Genomic DNA, 24160 nt, shown 5'->3' with positions numbered 1-24160 from the left:
TTGAACAGTAGCATACGGTTAGAGCAGAAAGGATCATATATATATATATATATGGCGATATATGGTATTTACATGTTACACCATGCGGTTTAAAACATGGTCTCAGCACGGGTGATTAGGGTGTTTTTTCTGTTTTGAGCTCCAGCGCCGCCCACAGCTCAGAAGCGTGTCGTTTCACCTGAGCGTGTGAATGAGTGACTCCAGACACTAATTCCTCTGATGTGGGCGGCTGAAAAGCTCCTGACGAGAAGCTCTGAGAGTTTGCATTTCTTTAGTGATTTTGTATATCCCAGATAAGAGACATGAGAGAGAGAGAGAGAGAGAGAGAGAGAGAGAGAGACAGGATGTGTGAGTGTTTATCAGAATAAATGCTGTGATGGAATTAGAGGCCTGTGAACGCAGACGCTCAGAGCTCTACTCAGACTGAATATGCATTATAACACACAAATCACAGTTCAGAGGATGGGCGAGGGGCTGGTGTCTCACCCGTGCGTCCGTCACTTTAAACTCTCGCAGGATGTACTGTGGCATGTTGTATTCGGCCATTGGATCCACCACAAAGTACTGATATCTGGCTGAACGCTCTGCTGGCCAGTACTGATGGCACTTTTCCTGATGGACAGACACAATACATCAGTCATGCAAAATACAACCAGAATGCAAAAAGCATCAGAACAAATACCAGCACTGAGAGGAATAATCATTAACACTGGGGTTTAAGCAAAGGGAGAAATGAAATGATAAAACGAGCACCGAATCTATTTGGAAGAGAAAAACCACACCACTGTTTTCTCAACAGTGGCACATGAGATCATGAAGTCTGAGGAAATTTCTTGGTGTTCTTTAAAAACCTGGATATTACATTCAGCCACAGCCAAAAATGTATCAGCCTTAATGTGCTAAATGATTTTGATGAATTAAAATACTATTCAAGATCCTGGAGAGATCGAATTGAATGCAAATTAAACCAACAAACCATGGATGATTTTGAAAAAGTAAGGTTTACAGACAGTTCAAAACTTTGGAAAAATTTAAGGTTGAATTGAAAAAAAAAGGGGGAACATTTGAATTTGGAAAGTAGCCTAGAGAGTTAATATGTAAATATTCTTAATAAAAATGTGTACATTTACTTCTATGCTGTAAAAACGACAAACAGATAAATCTGAAAAGATTACTGGAGCACATTTTATAAGAAAAGACTATTTTTGTCATCCTACTACAACATTTCATATTTAATTCAAATGCAATTTCTGCATTCTGAAATTCATTTCTATACAATTTTTCAGTGTACTTTCTTCAGCAATAAATAAATAAATAAAAAGGATATTAAAAATGCATAATCTACAACAGAACACCACAGTTAAGTCCTTTTTTTATCTCAAATCTTATATCTGTTTTTTTCTGCCATTGACAAATAGTGTTGTCCTGTTCTAAGCTCATTTAGTCTGATTGTGATGCAGATGTAGATGTTCAGATGAGGGGACAGGAACACTCACTCTGCCCATCTCTCTGAGTTTGGTCAGCATCACTACGATGGTGGAGTTGTGTTCCCACAACATCCTCCAGAAGTCTTCTGTGGTTCAGCTAAAGGACCCTGCGTGGCGATGTAAGCTCTTCTGTTGCCTGACACACAGCGAGAGACACACATTTACCTTCACGGTTACAAACACACCACACAGACGGACAGATCCGGGCTCTTCTGCTCACCTGTATCCGTCGATGAAGCTGGCGTTGATGTAGTCGGAGCCCTCGACTCCTCTGATTGGCTGCAGACAGACACGTGTGGACTCGTAGGGCATGATGTTAACCAGTCTGTTTTTGAATTTGTTGCAGGGCAGATTGGCACTGATGAACCGTGAGGTGTGAGCTTTTGTGTTCGCTAACCGCTGCAAGAAACAAATCATGAACAGCAATTTAAAAAATAGCTAAATTTTGTCTAGACGCTGATATTGACTTGAAAACAGAAGAAGTTGAAAGTTTGAAGTCCTTGTGAATATTTGGAAAGTCAGTCAGATAGACAGACTAAAGACATAAAGCTCATTTGAATTTAAATTTAGATACAAAGACAGGGATATAGATAGAACAAAGACAGGACAGACAGACAGAGAGACAGACAGACAGACAGACAGACAGACAGACAGACAGATAGACAGACAGACAGGCAGACAGACTAAAGACATAAAGCTCATTTGAATTGAATTTAGATAGATAGATTTAGATAGACAGACAGACAGAGAGACAAGGACAGCAACGGACAGACAGACGACAGACAGACAGACAGACAGACAGATAGACAGACAGACAGACTAATAGACAGAAAGTCATTTGAATTTAAACAGACAGACAGACAGAGACAGACAGACAGACAGACAGAGACAGACAGATAGACAGAGACAGACAGACAGACAGACAGAGACAGACAGAGATAGACAAAGACTAAAGACATAAAGCTCATTTGAATTTAAATTTAGATAGATAGACGGGATGAGGATAGATAGACAGAGAGACAGACAGACAGACAGACTACAGACAGACAGACAACAGACAGATAGACAGACATTTTGAGACAGCACAGACAGATAGACAGACAGACAGACAGAGAGACAGACAGATGATATTAAATAGATAGACAGACAGACAGACAGACAGATAGACAGACAGACAGACAGAGAGAAGACAGAGACAGACAGATAGACAGACAGGACAGACAGACTAAAGACATTAAAGACGATTTAGATAGATCGACAGACAGACAGACAGACAGACAGATAGACAGACAAGACAGAGACAGATAGAGACAGAAAGACAGAGAGAGACAGATAGACAGACAGACAGACAGACAGACAAACAGGTAGGTAGACAGATAGATAGATAGATAGAGATAGATAGATAGATAGATAGATAAATAGATAGATAGATAGATAGATAGATAGCTGATAGATAGATGAAGATAATAGATAGATGTTGCTGTTAAACTAAACACACACACACACAGTGTTTCGCTGGGGCTGATGTTTAATGTCTTTAACCGCCTTGAACTTGGTCATGAAAACAAGAGAGCAAAGCAAGTGTGGTTTACGGTAAAAAAAAAAGCGAGCGCAGTAATGGTAAGCGCTAGCGTGAGAACGGCACAGGGGTCTCTGAGTTCCTGGCAGGAGAAACCACAGGCCCCACACTGTCTCTGCGCGCCGCAGTAAAGAGAGCCTGCGGTGGGCCTGAGATGGGCCAGACACCGGCAGCCAAGCCTCAGCAGCGGGGTCGACTGCAGGGCCGGGGCTCATGATGTGGCGTGACATTCGATCACCTTCTTACTCTCGGTAAACAGATTTCTGTTTGACAAACTGCAGGCCGCGTAAAATGCGTCTTGGGGTTCGAATAACAGAAGAGAGACGATCAGCTTCCTGTGGCAAAGCCGGCGGTTCTGCCGCAGTCATTCCAGGAAGGAGGAGCCAGAGCTCGTGGTCGGATGTCTGTTAACTTGTGACATGATCGCAGCCTTTCGAGGCCCTTCTGTTCAGATGGAGTTTGAGGAAGAGTTCAGTGGATGGAACACTAGACAGATCAACTAAACTAGTAAAAAACACTGCACCATTTGAACAATCTCTCTTTGCTAGTAGTGATTGGAAAGGGCAACTCTTTTTCTGAGAAATCACCTGTGCTGGATGTCTCTGGATTGTGGGGAAAACCGAAGCCTTATCCAAGTACTAACCAAGCCAAACCCTGCTTACCTTCCACGATCAGACGTATCAATAGATATAAGGTCAAGGTTTGGTCAAGTAGCGATTTAGTAGGGTTAGGGTTCTCGCGTCTCTTCAGTTAGAGGCAACTTGATTCTAGCGGGTTTGTTTGGTTTTCAAATCATGGGAACAAACAGCCGTCAACAAACACGACTCCTGCCAACATCCATCTTACCTTAGGTTACAGATAGATGTCAACCTCCGTCTCTCCGGACTCGATCTGCGTGAGTTTCTGGATGTATGCGTACAGGTTCCGGGCAGGAACCTCGGTGGTGCCGCAGGTGACGGCCTCCTGGAGCGCGTCGTGAATGAAGACATACTGGTCTTCCGTCTGGACCATGTAGTTCCTCTGAGCGCGCATGAGCGTCACGTGACCGTAGATGTCCACCGTCTTCTCGTGTTTGATTCGCTCCAGCATGGCGTTGATGACGATGAAGCAGCCGGTCCGACCCACGCCAGCACTGTTAGGCACAACAGAAAGAATGGCAAATGTTTGGTGAAGTCTGTGTTCAGGCACTTTGATACATTTTTGTTTCTTACACGCATGCAATCTGTGAAATCAATGGGACTCTCATTTCTGTCTTGAACGCAGAACAGTCAAACTGTATTTAATGGCAGAGACTGTGGAGTGGATGAAGCCGTTCTTGATCGGCGTACACCTGTGCTCGCTATCAGAGCAAAACAACCCCTCCATTTAGCCTCTCACCCTCTCTAACCTCCATCTACAGACTCTAAAAGCTCCTCCATTTACTTTCCTCTTTCCATCACTTTGAAGAGGCCAAAGCTTTGCTAACTTCTTGAAGTGCAGCCATTGACGTCAACCACAGGCACTTCTCCATGAAACACCTGAGATCAGAGCCCTTCATTAAGACAAAGCTCCACAAACGCTCACATTAGCGCTCTTCCTGCATGAAGATGTGAGCGAGAAATAATTCTTATTGAACAACGCACTTGAGCCAATGAACACCAGCTCAACTGCACACAGAACTTCCACTAACACACATTTAAAGTTTCCAAAACCCATTTTGAGGAGGACCCAGCGTGGAGACCATTTACAAGCTCAGACAGCAAATTATTTCACTCTTTTAGGTCGAAAGTTCCTAGTGAGTCGAAGATCCTGATTAGCTGGTTCAGGTGTGTTTAATTGGGGTTGGAGCTTACAGTAAACTCTGCTGGACTGTGGCCCCCCCCAGGAAGCAACATCAAATGCATCATGCAGAGATAAGACAAACCCAGAATGCATTGCAGCAAGCATGAATCCAAGCCTTGCTTAACTTCCACAATCAGTATAGTTCAATCTAACTGAAAGGGACTGTTTTACTAATTATATATATTATATAACTTGGTTTCAAACTATTGGGATCCTTTTGTGTAAATTCTGTCCTTTAAACTATTTAACTGAAGGCTTGAATTGTTTTCAGGACAAGAGGTTTTTATCATAAATGTCAGAGCTGTCATATTTTTACTGGGGAATGTTGTCACATGTGCTTGAATTATAATATATTAATTACCATTTTTATTTGCTTTAACAAAGGTTTGGTATGATTTTTGTTCATAACTATTTACTCTTTTATTTCCTTTAATTGTTTGGTGTTTCAAGATGGGATGTTGTCACAAAAGGTCAATGTGTTAAATGGACAATATTTTGAAAGGGGTGAAAATAGTGGAAACGTTTCTAACTGCCTACAGTACTTTCATAAAATAAACCACTGCTACTAGCAAGGCTATATTTCCTTTATGTAAAAGCAGTGTCTTTGATTTGATTTCGGGGTGAAATATGATGAAGATGTGTTCTTGACAGGTTTCATGAGACACTCAGGAACCCTCCGTCTGTCCGTTCAGTGACCTCTTTGACATTCAATCATGTGCTTGGATGGGCTTTCTCTTTTGTTGTGATAACGGCTGACTGCATGCACCTCGCCGGTGACCGGCGGGTTACAGGTGACAGCGGTAAACGCCCTCTTTACAGAAGACACGGCCTACCAACCGCCACAAACACACACACGGTCAGCCGCTATCAGCATTGATCGCATGGCGTCAGGCAGATTTTTAGACAGCATTATGCACATGCAATTTTCCTTCTGCAGCAGGGCAAATCGTTTAACAGCGATAAATGCATGTGGTTTCCAGCGGGCTTAATTACCCACGAGCGCAGGAGGAGGAGCGCTTGATCTGCTGTCTTTTGTTTTGCCTGACAAACAGCACATATAATCTCCTGCCCACACGCCAGCGCCTCACGTGACCCCACTGGCTTAAAAACTTTCTCTGCTCTTGCCGAAGGATGCGTCAACTTTCTGACACCCGCCGCAGAATGAAAGAAAGAGTTTTTTTTAATGGTCAGACGGGAGCCGGCGGGATGGGGATGGGGTGTTTTCGCATGGATTAAAGTCCCGCTGTCGAGCCGTTATCTGATCTGAGCCGAAAGGAATTCAAAGTCTCCATCCCAATGAATGATATTAATTCCTGCATTCAGCGCGCATGCCTGCCAGAGAAAAGAGGGGAAATAAGGATTTTTCAATTTCAAGTGCTCCGCCTGGGAGCTCTAATTAACTGCCCTATGTGTTATTTTTAAAGGTTTACTAATCCTTGTTTTCTATCTGGCAGTTTTCCGATGGAAGCTTGTAGCTTGTCGTTTTTGCATGCCTCTCTCTGCCTGATGTTTTTGTGCTGCTTTTGCTTAGAGGGAAATTTAACAGATGGTTTCATATCTGGGTTTTCCATAAAAGCAAGAGTGCCTCATGTTCTGCCATGCACCAAAATCAAGGTTTTTTTTTTTGTACAGAAACACACCACTGAGTCTCATAAAAGTGTGTGTTTAATACTTGAGATCAATCACTGGTTTGATCAATCCATTATTTATTTATTTTGTTTTCTACTCATTATATGACATTAGTTCTTTAATATGGGCTCTAACAATAAATGAAAAGCACTCAATATATCATTACAGCACCTGTGTTCAACAAGAGACGTACACAGGTAAACTATTTGCTTAATATATTTTACATAACATTCATTCTTCAGTCGGGAAACAAGGGAAATTTTAAACTTAACAGACAAACATAAGCCAAAAAGAGATGGATCTGGACTTGGAAAATACACTACAGTTCAAAAGTTTGGGATCAATACAATTTTGAAATGTTTCTGAAAGAAGTATCTTTCTGTTCTCCAAGGCTGCATATATTTGATCAAACATACAGTACAAAACTGTAATATTGTGAAATATTATTACAGTTTAAAACATCTGTTTTCTATGTGAATATCTGTTAAACTGTAATTTATTTCTGTGATGTGCAGCTGTATTTTCAGCATCATTACTCCAGTCTTCAGTGTCACATGATCTTCAGAAATCATTCTAATAATTAATGATTTGCTGCTCAAAAATCATTTCTGATTATTATCAATGTTGAAAAACTGTTGTGCTGCACAATATTTTTTGTGGAAACCGTGATAAATTTTATTTTTTAGGATTTCACAAATGGATAGAAAGTTCAAAAGAACAGCATTTATTTGAAATAGAAATCTTTTGGAACTTTATAAATATCTTTACTGACACTTTTGAATGAAAGTATTATTTATTTTCAAAAGTAAAATCTTACTGACCCTTAATTTTTTGGTAGTGTACATTTACATTTTACATGTAACAATAAAAACATTTACCATATTTTTAAAACAATACACGATGCATATTATGTGCTGTAACCTCATGATTATTATCGCTGTGTTATTAATAATATACATAAAACACCACCAGACCTGCAGTGCACCACCATGGGTCCGGCGTCCAGCGGGTTGCAGGATTTGACTCTGCGCAGGAAAGCCAGGAATGGTGTGGGATGCTCCGGAACGCCGTGATCCGGCCACGCCGTGAACTGGAACTGCCGCACCTCTCGTTCTCGCTGGAGCCGTTCTGAACGCAAGAGTAAAAACGCTCTTCAAATATTACAGCCAAACATCACATGCCATGTTGTATCAAACCTGCATGTGGCTATTTTATCACAAAACGATGCTTGACAGTGACATGAGGGTGAGTTTGTGTGGATTTTCCCTTCAAAGACGAGCTGATGGCGTACCTTGTAAAGTGCAAGCGTCCGGACGCAGTATGTGGCCAGCTCCACTGTGTCCAGCAGCGTGACCTGAATGAGTCCGTACGTCTCCGTCCCTCTGTTGGGCCAGTACTGGTCACACTTCACCTGAAACACACACATCAAACAAGAAGTGCAGCTAGCGACACCATTCCCGTTTTCCTGCTGACAGAGGATTTCTCAACACAGCAGCGAGTGACAGAGGCTATAATTACTATCTCCAGCTCTCTGTCGCAAATCACATCACAGCCGGCCGTCATTACCATCATAGATGTGGGCTGCATTGTGAAAACCAATAAAAGAGATGGTAAACATGAAGCCTCCAGGTTACTGCAGGAAAACCGACATGCATCTCCGTGCACTCCGGTATTGATTTAACTGGACTCATTCTGACAGCGTTTCTTTACCGAATGCCACAAACATGTGACAAAGACTGTAGTATGTGAGTATGTATTTCAGATGATGTTAATTAGGTTTATTTTTCACTAATTGATTGTAGTTATACATTCTGTTGCGAGACGCAGTGTACTTTCAGAGAGACTCTGCCCACACGCCTCCTCTGATTGGCTGTGTGGACAGATTCGTTGTGTTGCGTTTAGTGCCGCAAGCCAATCAAATCACAGGTCAGAGCGTGCGTACCCTGGATCTTTCCTCCAGTTTGGTCATCATGACGATGTTTTGCGCTCCGCTGCTCCCAGATCATCCGCCAGAAATCGCCGAAGGTCTCGGGCAGCGCACCTTGAGTGGTGATGTAAGCGTTCTGCTTCCGGTAGCCATCGATGTAGTTTGCGGTTGATGTAATCGCTGCCTGGAATACCTGCCAACACACAGCAGAACACACTGAGAACCAAAAACTACACAACAGTTTGAGCTCTGAGTTTAATTTAAGTTTTTTTTTTTTTTTTTTATCACGTTGCTATTTGGATGCTAATGTATTCTGTTAGCTCAATGCTAGGTGTTTTTTCATGCACTAGTCAATTTTGAGATTTTGGTCTATTTGTTTCCTTAATATTTCTTCATTCAGACTAGAGAAAAGAAAACATCCAAATACATATTTAAGTTATTTTTATTGCACTTCACCTGTTGGGCCTATTCCCCCTTCAGCAGCACTTACATGCAACATTTAATTAAATTTTTTTACGTTTTCAGCTCCTGCAAATAGGACTCGGGGGCTACATTGGTGCCGTGACCCGGATGGGAGTGAGGTTTAAGGGGATGAGAGTGTGTGTGTGTGTATGTGTATGAATTTCAAACCTAGCTTCATCCAATGTTGAGAAAAGTTAAAATGTTAGCTCATGTAAATTAGTGCATAGTTAATTAGATAATGTCTTGTTTTGCTTATTTAACCGTAACATTTCAGAAAACCTCAAAAAAACAACAACTGCCTTAACAGACTGATTAATCAATAATATGGTCATTTATTAGTTCAAATGTTCACTCTGTTGTGCCTAAAAGATGCTTTAGATGAGCGTCGCTCAAACTGACTTTCATTTAGAGAGTTTCAGCACGTTTAGTTTTTGTCATCATCCATTGGGTTATTCAAAAGCAAATCATTTAAAAGCATAAGATTTTGCAGACAAAGGTCTGAACACACTCTCTCGTTCTTCATTATTCAGTGAGATTTTTGCAAAACGGTCCTGAATCTTCAATTTCATACTGTATATATTCTGTGATTTCTGATGAGTGGACTTCATTCACTGTGAGAGAAACAGTGGAATAAACTGAAAGTGAAGACGTGTGAGACATCTGGAGAAAATGGAGCAAGGTTTGATTTCTGCTGTTAAAAAACGGCTGACAGAGCGTCAGTGCTGCAGGACTCGGCTCACACATGCAGCGGCGAGATAAAACTCATCCCAGCGCTCCCTCGCCCCCGCGCTCGCTCGCTCTCTACATCCGTCTCCACTCCAGGTGAATTATTTTACTGAGAATTAATAAATAAATTAAAACTCCATGTTTTTCATTTTCTCGTTCATTCTGTGACTGACAGGATAGAAAGACAATTAATCCTGCCTTTCCTTCATTCTGTTATAGACAAAAGAGGCCAAAATGACACAGATATCAAAGAAATTAGTACTGAACAGATATGTGGGTGTGTGTGTGTGTGAGAGAGAGAGAGAGAGAGAGAGAGAGAGAGAGAGAGATTCTGTTATAGACAAAAGAGGCCGCCTACATAGGGTGTATTCAAGACAGGATCACATGGAACCTTCACAGACAAAGCAAAAATTCATTTTCTTAATCTGCATTTTTCTTGTCCAGTAAACAAACATACAAAATAAAAAAAATAATAAAATAAAGAATTAACACCATTAAAACATGATAGACTTACTTGAGAAGCTAAATAAGAAAAAAAAAAAAAAACTTTTCATATGTTTTACTGCATTCAGTGTTGTTATTGCAAAGTAAAACTAAACCTTCTAAAAATATTCTGAAAATCAAACAAAATAAAAATGTTAGATGAAAAAACACTCAATTACACACGCGCGCACACACACACACACACACACACATGCGCACGCACACACACTCACGCGCACACACACTCACACACAGACAACACACACGGACACACACACACACGCAATGCACACACTCACAAACACACACGTGCCGAGGGCTGATGGAATATGATGTGGATTTTATGCAGTAGTTGATCAACACTATTTCATTTCTCATTGTGGAAACACAAAGCCGGAGTGTTTGTATCAGGCCCGGAACACAGCAGATGAGCAGTTACTTGTGTCATTGTTCACTGGGTTAAATCTGTCATTTAACACAGTTTGGAGGGAAATTAGATGTTTTTATTTTGGGATTGTTTTTTTTTTTTTACATGAAGAAAAACTGCTCATCAATTCAGTATGCAAATGTGTAATGATGCTATAGATGCTGCAAAAATCAGCTTCTTAATCTGTATTTTTCTCGAGACTCGTTTTGCATAAAAATTTTTTAGAACATTCTTAAAACAATATGCCATTTACTTGAGAAGCAACATAGCATAAAAAGACGTGTTATATATTATAGTGTATTGTGTGTGTATATAAATAAAATAAACAAATGAACAAACAAACACAAATAAATAAATGTTAGAATTTCCTCTGGCAACAGGCCATAATATCTACTTTACACAACATTTTGCACTATTATCTTGTTTTTAAGGATGTTTAAAAAATTTTTTTGGAAACCAGATGGTTGTAAACCTGAAGTTCAGGAAGTGAGGAAATACTGAGAAGTGGTGATCGTACCATCGATGGCGGGAGAGCAGGACTCTGGAGTGATCGTAGGCGATGACGTTTGCGTATCTGTTCTTTGGTTTATTGACCTCCAGGTTGGAATGCTCCCAGGTGAACTGCTGACCGCGGGATGACCGACCTGATTGAGAAATGAGAATGAATATGGATTAATGAGTGCATTTAGCATCAGAGCTAAAAACAGACACAGCTCATCTTACAGCCGTATGCTAACTGTGTTGGCTCGGACTCAGCATACAGACTCTGAGCGTCTCGCCAATAATATCCGTCCTTGAAATAGAAAGGCTCGTCCCGACCCGCGGCTATGATCAGCATTCACAGTCTGTATTAATAGAGCGGCGGGACTGTAAACGCGTCATTGAACGAGAGCGTTCAGAAATAAACGCTGCTGCTGTGGTGGAAATAAGCTGCATATCCACATCGCTCTGTCCTGGAATATAGAAATGGCCAATTAATTAACGACCTGACATTCACGCTTTCACAAAATTAGTCAATTTCCAACACACAAAAACATATACTATCAATGTATGCGCAAATTAAATCATTAATAAAAGTTATGTTGAATAGCTGACAAATAATAATAATAATAATAATAATAATAACGAGCATAATGCATGTTTTAACATAATAAATACACAAATTAAATGCATGAATGGAGTAACTTATGGACAAAATAATGCACAAATGAATGAATGAATGAATGAATGAATAAAAAAATTTACAAATTAATTGAACAAATGCATGAATGAACTAATGGAAATATTTAAGAAAAAGAAAGAAAGAAAGAAAGAAAATCAATTAATGAATAATGAAAAGATTAAATGGACTAACAAAAAATAAAGGGACCAAGTAAATGAATGAATGAATGAATGAATGAATGAATGAAATTATAATATTTTTATGGTTGAATGAATTAATGAAAAAATATACAATTTAAATGAACAAATGAATGAATTGACTAACTAATGAAAATATTAAAGAAAGAAAGAAAGAAGCCGTCAACCAAATAATGAATAATGAAAAGATTAAATGGACTAACAAAATAAAGGGATCATCGAGTGAACGAATGAATTGAATTAATGAATGAATTAATATTGAATGAAAAGAATGAATAATTTAATGAATTAATAATTTAATGAATGAATGAATCAATGATTAGAGTGAGTGAATGAATGAATGAATAATTGAATGAATGAATGAATTAATTAATTAATAATTGATGAATGAATAAATTAATGAATTTTTTTGTTTTTTTTATTTTTTTATTAATGAATGAATGAATGAATGAATGAATGAAATAAAAAATGAATAATTGAATGAATGAATGAATGAATTAATTAATTAATTAATAATTGAATGAAAGAATGAATTAATAATTTAATGAATAAATGTATGATTGAATGAATGGATGAATAATTGAATGAATGAATGAAATAAAGAATTAATAATTAAATGTATGAAAGAATAGAATTATATTGAATGAATGAAAGAATGAATGACCTGGTTAAATAAAGGTCTGGTTAAATAAATGTATTGAATGATTGTTTTAATGAATTGATGTGTGGGATCTTATTTTATTTGATGATACTTTGTGATTTAGTCACTCCACATATATATTAAAGGTTTCAGGGCTGAGCTTCTTAAAAACAGGTGTGGGCCTGAAAGAGTCTGCCAGTGAAAGAGCTTTTGTGCTCAATACGACCCTCAGCGTCAGTCTTATGTGCCGTTTGCAATTTTTTCCCATTTACTTTAATAATGAAATTATTCAGTCTCCGCAGTGTCTTTTGAAAATGAAAAGATGATACGCATCTGCCTGCGAGCCCAGCTTTCCGCGTTGACAAATTTCAAATTACAGTTTTCAGAGGAGCGTTGAATGAATGAAAATTGGTCCCGTAAGCGAAAGAGGGGGAAAGTAATGTCTTCATGCCTTGAATAGATTTTAAAGGATCACGCAGAGATGTGCTCCCTTTCAAACGGCGCTTTTGTCCACTGATGTGCCCTTTCAAACGAGAGCAGACGACTGCAAACAAATCACAGCCCCACTTGGACAAATTACGCTCAGAAATAGCTAAACGATAAACGCTGTGAGACTGTCAACAGCCGAAGCAGATATTTCACATTCGACACGTATATCTGAGAGAGACGAGGAGATGCTGCTGTTTTAGCAGTAAAGCTTGTTTGAGTAACTCTACAATAAGCAAACGGGCCTCGATACGAAGAAGCGTAAATTGACAGCGGTGGTATTTTTCTGTCAGGGCCAGCCGCCGCGCCGCACCATAAAGTGTCACTAAAGATGACAAATCTCCAGTTAAGCTGCATCATTCTGCCCAAATCTGTTGGAACATGGCTCGTGAACTCGCCTGCTTCATTGTGCTGCCGAAATGACTTTCTGTGCCCATGCAAAAAGCGCCCCAGAATGACAATACCATGTGTTTGAGCTCAGCTCTGGCAGGCGCTTGGCTGAGCTCCACAGGTGACCTCGTGCTCAGGAACCACAGGCCAAAGGGCCCTAAAAACAATCCGTCACGTGAGCGCTGACATCACCAAATGGACTCATGCTTGGGCCCTGCGTTCTCACTGGTGGAGATGAGGAGACCTTTCCTCCCCCGGCGCAGTAGCTGACAGCCGACAGACGGCAGGAGATTTCAGTGTGAGCACGACTGATACGATCACAGAACCGACGAGCGACTGCGTAAACCGTGGCGGCCCGTCTGAGCGCTTCTGCACAGGCTTAGCGGTGCTACGAGGTTGCTAAGGTGTTTGTTTTTAAATCGGTTTGAGTCACAGTCATAACAATGCTTGACTAGAACTTCCTGTAATACTGCTGAGAAACAGTCATGTGTTTGCTTAAACTGTTGTTTTAAATCTTTAGAATTTGAAATATTTTCCAAAAGTCAAATTGAAAATCTGGGATTTAAATCTGAAAGTAAAAAAAAAAAAAATCTGATTTAAATTCCAGGTTTTCAAATTGACTCAGTCACATATAGTAAATGAAATTTTCAGGAGTGACAACTGCATTTAAATACGGTAGTGAATCCCCTAAATGATCATTTTGTGATCATATTTCACTCTCGACATAGCAACATTCTTATTTTGCAACATATTATTTGTCATTCTATATTCTGTCATATTAGTAATATTACAGCGACCAAAGACTTATGTTCAGCGGTTTTAACAAAACCATCATCAACCGAGCCATCTTGTTTAGGCTGCTGCTGTGCAGAGCGTGTTCTTGAAGGGTTGTCATGTCCACTTATTATAAGCAACGTTTATTAAGCATCTTTGGGCTTGTTGTTTTGCTCAGCTCATAAAGCGATCCAGCTGATGGAGTTAATAAAATAGGCAGGTCATGATATTTGGGTATGTGTCTTATTTCCAAGATGAAGCATTTGGATTTAAGTTTATTATGGGCTGTTCTTGCTTTTATTCCAGCAAGATCTGGCAACATGTTGTATGAGTTAATGAGTGATTTCTTGCCCTGCGCATACAGAGAGACACAACTCTGACACTCGTTTAATTATGTAGCTGCCCAATGAGAACTAATCAAATATAAATAAGTGACACTGATCATGTGACTCAAGATGCTCTCTGGATCATCTCAAACCATGCTGGAGAAGTTGATCACCAACTTAGACAAAACTAAATACTCAGACACTTTCAAATTCATGTTCATTTTTACTTTTCACTTTGTTGTTTCACTTTCACTTTTCAATCGTTATGCTGAGAATATAACTTGTAAACTAAACAGCTAAAAAATCGAAATATAACCTAGCATCATGTTTCTTATTGTAATCTTTTATCAGCTGCCATTTAAGAATTAGTTATAAAATACCTTATTTGGTAAAAAAAAAAAAAAAAAAAAAAATGTAAGTAAAGGATAACTGTGATCAAATGTCTAGAAAACATTACGTAAATTAATTGTTAAGTAAAGGTGTGTAAATGCTGTATTATTATTATTATTATTATTATTATTCTTTTAATATATTACCATTCCTAGTTTGAAAATGACCAGCTTTGCTATTACAGCAGAATATCTCAGGGCACTATTCAAATATTTGTCTTTGACAGAGTCAGAGTCAGAGAAGTTGAGAACAAAACCAGCTTTTTTCATGCAGAAAGTAACAAAATGCCTGAGCATTACCTCATATTCCTGAGAAAACTTCAAGTTGTCGTTTGCTTTCAGGCGTTCGATGTGATCGGCCAGCTCCATGACCGGGATGGGAGGGTGACTGGCCATCCCTGCAGACAGGAGACAGACAAAGAGTCCCCGTGTGTTAGCGCTAGCACACACCAGAGCCTACGCCGAGAGATGGGCATCACAGAGGATGAGGGATGTGAGGTTTGTTTGGCCTGTATGATTGAACGAAGCAGCCACATGCTCTGAGAGAATGGGATACAGAAAGCCGCACAGAGCATTCCTAATGAAGAGAGGAATGTTATTCGTCCGCAAGCGTTAACATGGAGGGAAACATGGTGGAAAGATGGAATAGAGAAGAACGTTAGGGGTTGGATATTAAAGTTTGAGCCGGCGATGAGTCTAAAGGATGCTACATATCAAACCCCGCCTCCTGCGCTGGCGTGAGGCAAAGCGGCGTGAGGAGATGACCGCAGTCCAGAGAGGAAGTGAAGGAGATGAACAGACACAGTGGCATATGTAGAAACAAGAACAACTAACTTGACAAATGGAGGGTTACTGGGGTAAACCGATGTGGCTGAACCTGCAAAGGAAAAGGGGACGGGGATAAATCATACTAGCTGACGTTAAACCAAGCAAATGTGGTGATCGGTCGCTATCGGAACTAAAAAAGAGGCAGCAGAAACACAGTCTGAAATGACAGTCGACAGTCACAAACAATGCTCCACCTTCATCTCTAAGTTTATTTGTTAGTAAAACAAATTCACACATGCTAACGGCTAACGGACGACAAAACATGCGGGAGATGAGGATAACACGTTCAGAAGAAAAAAAAAAGAGACACAAATGTAACAAGGACAGAGAAGATGGCGTGCATGTTTATCATGCGCATGTTTGTCTGTTCTCTAAGGGCTTCAGCGGTGAAATTCACAAAGAAGGCGCGTGTCTGCGAGAGAGTTTGTGTTTGCACTGCAGAGGATGCTTTTGAATAGTCGAGCAGCAGAAGCTGCTCTCTGATAACCGGTTTGCATAACAACAGCCTGCGTGCCGCAGAAAAAGAGGCCGTATGCTTGAACTGCGGTTCTTTCATCTCTGGGCTGATAGAAGAGGGCATTAGCTAATGGAGGCAGCAGGAGAGAGCTGCCATCCACCGCCTCTCAAGACCCATTACCAGCCGCGGTGACAATGAAACTGCCATTCGGAGAAACGCATCGGAGCGACATCAAGCACCCTCAAGATGAAAATTGAGATGGGGAGGGGGGGCGGGGTGACTGCACGATGGCATCAAGGGTTTGAAGAGAGGAGGGCTAATGCAGAGGCCGTTCTCTCTGAAGAGAGGGATCTTCAGCTGTCGAGAGCTGCGTTCGGGCTGCCTGAAGGGAAAATGGAGGATGCAAAGCTTCTCTAAGAGGCTGTTTGCAAAAGAGGGGCACGAGTCCACTAATAAAGAGGCGCTGAGAGGATTGAGTGCATGGAAAATCGCTCTTGAAACTGTGTTGCAATGCAAACCCAACACATGAATACGAACCCTGGCCTGTTCGCATCGTTGATGAATATCAAAACTAATGTCACTGCTGTGTAAGGATGGGAATCACGTTCAACGGCAACATTGGGCACTTGATGAATGGTTCAAGAAGAAAAGCAACTTGAGGTGGTTTTAATGGGCTTGCTTTAGCTAGTCTCACAGACTCACCTGTTGACGAGTGCCCAAAACCACTACATATTTAGTCTTGACTCATGGAAACCAGGCTGGTGGCATGCTAAGACCAGCTAAAGCACCTTAGGATGGTTTAAGCTGTTTTTCTTCTGTTAGGTAAACAGGTGTTCATCAAGATCTTCAGTTGTGTTGTCTTTTTGAATTCTGTGGACACGCTTGCCTGCTTTCAAACACAGTGGGAAGCCTAAATGTGTGTCTTGTTCCAAAACAGTGGTAACCAAGCATAAACATAGACACTGGGTCTTTAGAACTAGTCTGAACAACTAATAGTATCAAGGAGTAATCAATCTTACTTTTTATGAGTAGGCTAAACCGTTTATGCCACCATCCATCCACAGCATGGTAGCGAATGCTAGTCTGAGCCATTTTTATCAGAAAGGTGAAGAGTTTCCCTCCAGTCCATCTGTCTTGCTCTTGCAGTCCAGGTGTTTCTGACAGACAGACAGATGGACTCCGGTTCAGTGTGTTGAGAGCTGGTCTCGCTGGCACCCGGGTTCTCCTCTGAGAAACTAATGGAGCAACTGTTGTCACCGCTGTTCTGCCCCTCAGAAAATAAATCTATAGGTCTTCACGGCTGGCCGCTCTAGAACCGAGTGCATTTCACCTTGTTCACCAAGGTCAGGAGGGAGCAGCCGTTCACCGCTCAACAATTCCACATTCCTCTGTGACTCGTTCACACTCCGCTGCTTTCAAACACAACAGCCCGCCTATGTGTGTGTCGATTCATCAACTGAATATACAATCAGCAGCAGAGGTTTTGAGAGCCACTGGCTTGAATATATATCTCCATAGTCTTCTTCAGCTGGCTTCGGTTTGCCACAGCCCTCGCTCTTCAGGTAAACTCACTGAGGTGTTACGAATGCACTGCGAGGAGTTCTCAGGTCACCTGTGAAGCTGCAGTACCAGAATCCGGAGGGGATTTCCTGCCCTTCCGTCTGTCCGGAAGCCACCTGTCCCGTGCGTTTTTGTGAGTATTCAGGCCAATTCCAACGCAAGAGGTGCGTCTCTGTATCTTTGGCTCCATATGGCTTACAGACCCTCCCATTGAAGAGTTACTCCACTGCAAAATGAAATTTTGCCATTAATCACTTAAACCGTAAAAGCTTTGTTCGTCTTCGGAACACAATTTAAGATATTTTGGAATCTTAAAAAAAACAGTAGGCTTGAGACTGTCCCATAGACTGTCAAATAAATATCAGTGTCAAGGTCCAGGAAAGTATGAAAAGCATCATCAGAATACTCCATCTGCCATCAGTGATTCAACTGTAACATTATGAAGCGACGAGAATACTTTTTGTACACTAAGGAAAAAAAAAATAATGACTTTATTCAACAATTCCTCTCCTCTGTGTCTCTCCAAATCAGCGAAGTGCCATTTTTTTGCAATTCTGAGCAGTACGACAATGGCGTACACTCTTCTGTGTCAGCCGCGCTGTGCCGATGCGGTGTTTTCTTTCAAACCAAAGCGTAAATACACGTAAAAAACATATCCTTGTGGCGCAGTTGATACAGAAGAGCGTAAGCCGCCTGTGCGCTGCTCAGAATTGTCAAAATGGCGACTACGCTGATTTGGAGAGACACAGAGGAGAGGAATTGTTGAATAAAGTCGTTTTTTTTTGTTTTCTTCGTGTACAAAAAGTATTCTCGTCGCTTCATAACGTTACGGTTGAATCACTGATGGCAGATGGAGTATTCTGACGATGCTTTTCATACTTTCCTGGAGCTTGACACTGTTATTTATTTGGCAGTCTATGGGACAGTCACAAGCCTCCCTGTTTTCATCCAAAATATCTTAAATTGTGTTCCGAAGACGAACAAAGCTTTTACGGGTTTGGAACAACATGGGGGTAAGTGAATAACGGCAAAATTTTCATTTTGGGATGGAGTATCCTTTTAAACCTTTTACTATGCTGAGCAAAACAAGAGCACCACTTTGACTTTATACACACAGGTCTGTGTTGTCCCATGGACTCATTTAAGACTGTTGTTTCTGCATGAGGCGTCTATAAGCTGGCCAATGTATCACCATCATTCTCCCCAAATCTAGTGATATTACTTGCTGTCTACACAGGTATCATCTGTAACTGACCCTCGAGTCACTGATTTGACACATGCAGCACCACACAGTTCATTTCAACTGATCCACAATTTGATAGACCTTGTAATCAACGTCTGTCTTGCTTAGGGATGACACATTCTCAATGCATTATGGGATTGCCTTTTTGAAGGTTAAATGCAATGCTTCCATTCAATTTGGCCAACATTGTAAGCAACACAATCTTGCTGCATGGATTTTGAGGAGCCTTCAAGTCTAGAGTGCGCCTATAAATGCCGTCAACGTAGGCAGCTCACTAGTCTGGAACAGAGCTAGTGTGTTCTAGACCAGTGTTTACCCATCCACAGCCCAGAGTTCCCCCAATAATGCACATTCTGTACATCTCTCTAATCAAACACATCGGATTCAACTCATCAGCTTAGAGACCCTTAAAGTTAAACCGAGCGCATCAACTAAAGGAGACATCCACAATATGCACTGTTGAGGGTACCCGGTTTGGGAAACACTGATCGAGACTTCCTCATGATTCAACCATTTCTAAGCCTAGAATCCTCACTTCACTGAAAACAAGTCACAATCAAAATCTTTTGTTTCAAACTCAAGGAGTTGGCTGATGGTTTGTGTTTGACGGTGAAGATGAGGAGGATGGTGGTCAGCAGCTCTTACCGGGAGTCTGGAAGTTCAGACGGCGTAACTCCACGGGGTCTGTGGGGTGATGGGAGGGCATTTCTTTACCGCTGGGCAGACTGCCTTTCCTGGCCTCTGACTCTGCCCTTTTCCTGAAATAAATACATTGTATATTTCAGGACAAAACTGTGTTTCGACTGGGAAGAGGTCAAGCAAACACACTTGTGATGGAAGTTCAAATGTGACACGTCCTGGCGTTCTGTGAGCCGTGACCACTGCGTGTGTCTCAGGTACAGCTCTTCTGCATGCTCTCACCTGTCTGGTTGACTGCTCCAGTGAAAGCGGCAGGAGGGGAGAACAGAGGGTTAGTACGCAGAACAAACACCGATCTCCTCATCACAACTGCTGATATTCAGAGCGGCTTTGCATTTATTAGTTTTCATCTGATGTGTTCTATTAAAACACATCCACTGTGCCTGATCCTAAACTAGATTTTGGTGTGTTACATAATATACTCAAGGCTTTATCTCACAGTCTAGTTTATCATATAATTCTATATATTTTGAATATCCTAGTGAAAAATAAATATTATTTTTTATATTCTATAATATTATTATAATATTCTTATTCTTTTTCATGTTAAGTATAATACAAATACTTTTACATAGTTACGTAATTCAATTGTCCAGAAATACCCTGCAATTGTACTTTAAGTATACTAAACTGGTATATTTAAAGTCTGCTAAATTGGAACAACTAATTTTGTACTTAATGCACTTTAACTGTGTGGAAGCAGTACTGAAGTCCAACTAAAGATACACTGAAGTAATCTGATTGTACAAACGTGGAACTATTGCAAGTAAACTTTTGATACACTTTCAATATCTTGCTTTTAAACACCGATATTATTCAAAGATCATACAATTATCATCAATAGTGACAATAAAAAACACATTTACAAGCTTAATATTAAGAAATGTGTATTTTGCACAAGTAGTACTCCAAATAAAGTTTCATTATAATTTTTATATCAGTAAGTCTTGAGCGATCTGTCAGTAAATATGTTAATAGATTTTAACTATAATTAGTATGAAATAAACATAGTGAGGAGAAGAGAATTGTTTCAAAAACATTAAAAAATCTTACCCCAAACTTTTGTATGGTAGTGTATTATTATTATTATTATTATTTACTTGGGTATAGGGTATATATAGTAAATAATAATAATACACTACCATACAAAAGTTTGGGGTAAGATTTTTTAATGTTTTTGAAACAAGTCTCTTCTCCTCACCAGGACTGCATGTACTTAATCAAAAATATGGTAAAACAGTAATATTGTGAAATATTATTACAATCTAAGTGTTTTTTTTTTTTTTTAATGTGACTATATGTTGAAATGTAATTTAATCCTGTGATCAAAGCTGAATCAAAGCTTTTCAGCATCATTACTCCAGTCTTCAGTGTCACATGACCCTTCAGAAATCATTTATCCTCAGAAATCAAATGACAATCTCTTTTAATCCCTGATAATTACAGGTTTTTCATTGTGCATGTACTGTGCACGTGTCTTGGCAGCAGGAATTGCTCTTGTTTCTGTTTGTTTGTTCTGAATTGGTGCATCACAGGCAGCGAGTGTGTTGTGTTGTGGACTTTGTAATATTACACTATGAGCTGTGTGCATGAGCCCGTGACATTGATTCTGTGATTAACCAAATAAATCTGCCATCAGAAGACATCAAATAACCCTGGACATATGAAGGACCTCATTACGATAGATGTTCAGCTCAATGCCTGACTTTAATTTACAGCAGATGATCAGATCAGTCTATATTCAAATGAGCACCACAGATTATCACACAGATACTTACAATGTATAACTGCAGAAACACACACACACACACACACACACACACACACACACACACACACACACACACACACACACACACACACACACACAAACTCTTAAAGTCAACATGAAATCCAAATTGACTCCATTTACTTTATTAAAGGGATCATATGATGCTGCTAAAAAGAACATTATTTTGTGTATTTGGTGTAATGAAATGTGTTTATGTGGTTTAAGGTTTAAAAAACATTATTTTCCACATACTGTACATTATTGTTCTCCTCTATGCCCCACTTTCTGAAATGCATAATTTTTTACAAAGCTCATCGGTCTGAAAAGTGAGGAGTGCCCTGATTGGCCAGCTATCCAGTGCGTTGTGATTGGCCAAATGCCTCAAGCGTGTGACGAAAATGTTACGTCCATTAACATACTGTGTTGCATGTCCTGGTGAAAACACCGGCGCAACAAGATAAAAACAATAAGACCCATCACAAACGAGACACTTGTTGCATCCATTCAGGACATAATTATGGATTATAATGAATTATACTGTGTTTTTACGTGTTGCGTTGCATCGCGCCGCGTAAACATAAAACCATGTCTGCATTTTCGATCGGAGAAATGACAAACAACAAGCTCTACTCTACACCAGCGGTTCTCAATCCCAGTCCTTGCGCCCCCCAGCTCTGCATATTTTGCATGTCTCTCTTTGTTAACACACCTGATTCAGATAATCAGCTCATTAGAAGTGAGCTCCGTGCATGAACTGTGTTCCCATTGACATGGTCCCTACACAGTGTTTATTGCTCCCTGAGCAGGGGAAATCTGTTGAAGTTTACTTCACTTCGGAACATTCATTCACGGATTTGCACTGCACAACGTCTTCACACACAGACAAGTGTGACATCATATTCCTCTGTAAATAAATACCATCTAAATTCACGTCTCGTACACTTCAATGCACTTTGAATGGAACATATACGTTCGCTTCGAACTGGAATCATGGCAGAATATCCTGTGATGTTCACTTCGCAGGGCACTTACTTTCAAATAGAAGAAACTTCTGAAGCGATAAGAGAAACATACAAAATGTGTAGAGCAGGGGGCGCGAGGAGTGGAATTGAGAACCGCTGTTCTACACTGCACAAAACTCGTGCTTGAATCATCAGTGGCATATCCTTTACATATGTAAACATACTTACAGACTGTGAGTCAGAACAGAACATTGTAGTCTTCTCTCCCAGGATCAGGAAACAGTCCTCCATAAAGTGCATTGCTCACATCTCTATGTTTTTTTTGTTGTGTTGTTGTGGAGTGTTGTAAATACAATTTTACCACTGATTTCTAGTTGTGTCCTCTTTTGGAAGAACAAACAAAGTAGTTTTGCTTTCACAACGAAACCGTCTCCACGACATGGCGCCGGCAGCAACAGCGAGAATCAAAGGTTACGCCTGCTTTCTTTGAGTGAACATTTGGGCAGCATTACGCAAATATTTCCACATCGTGACATAGACATGTGGGAACGTGTTAGAACGAGCCTTTTCAGGGGGGCGTGGACGAGTCTTAACTTTTATAAAGAATATCTCTTAGGATTTTAAACTTTAGTCTTTGCAACTTTACAGATCTTCTTTATGCACCAAGAGCTTGTAACACTCCAAAGAGAAAGGAAAACTTGAAATTGCATCATATGACCACTTTAAAACGTTTCTACTCTTATCGTGAATAATCAATGAACATTATTCCAGTGATCAGCTTGCTTTTACATTGCATCACACCCTAATAACTCAGAAATGAAGTCACTTGGATAATGATAAAGGCAATAATATCCCCTCTTACAAATTGTATTTTTTTTGGCTTGAATCTGGGCTAATGGGTTATTAAGTTATTTCAGAAGGTTTCTCACATATCTGATTTGAATCGTTTAACCTAATGTACTAAAATAATGGAAACTTAAATATTATTAAAAAAACTATATGAACACACACACACACACACACACACACACACACATATATATATATATATATATATATATATATATATATAATATATATATATATATATATATAAACAAAATAAAAACTGATAAAAAATATTAAAAAGCTACAATAATATCTCAACGATACTAAAAAATAGCACTGGCTTGAATATTCTGTTTTTTGTTGTTTTACTCATAAATAAGTCACATTATATGTAATATGTAATGTATATGTGTAACAGTTATTGACGGTGTTTCTCCACGGTGTTTCTACCTCTTGTACAGCAGGATGGCGATGACGATGCAGATGATGAAGATGACGGCCAGCACGGGCCCCACGACCCAGATCAGACCCTCCTCTTCATCGATTATGGGCTGCGGGTCGATATCAGCAAACATCACCGGATCAGAGTACGGAATCGCCGCGTACAACATCTGCAAGAAAAACCACAACAACATTTTTGTTTTTTTTTTCTCTTGGTTTATAAAAAAAGAGCAGAAATTATATTAAAAGTAAAGCTTTTAAATGGAGTGCAGCACATAGCTTTGTTAAAGCACTTGCATGAATTACTCAAAAGAACAAAAGAGTTTGCTATTTCATCTGTAAAGTGTCTAAATCATCCCTTGAGGTAGAACTACTACAAAACTGTTTCACATTTACATGCATTAAACTATCCTTGTATAGATCGCACATGTAATGGTAAGCACGTAATGAAATGTTTCTGAGTAAT

The 24160-nt window shown here is 39.9% G+C and overlaps 1 pseudogene; it reads right to left on the bottom strand.

Annotated features, from left to right (window-relative positions):
* Window positions 1–23888, bottom strand: part of LOC122134601 — a 31851-nt pseudogene extending 7963 nt beyond the window's left edge.
* Window positions 23889–24160: the final 272 nt, after the last annotated feature.

The sequence above is a fragment of the Cyprinus carpio genome, chromosome A6 (genome assembly GCF_018340385.1).
Source record: "Cyprinus carpio isolate SPL01 chromosome A6, ASM1834038v1, whole genome shotgun sequence".
In the NCBI taxonomy this organism is placed as follows: Eukaryota; Metazoa; Chordata; class Actinopteri; order Cypriniformes; family Cyprinidae; genus Cyprinus; species Cyprinus carpio.
This window is presented reverse-complemented; position numbering and strand designations above follow the sequence as displayed.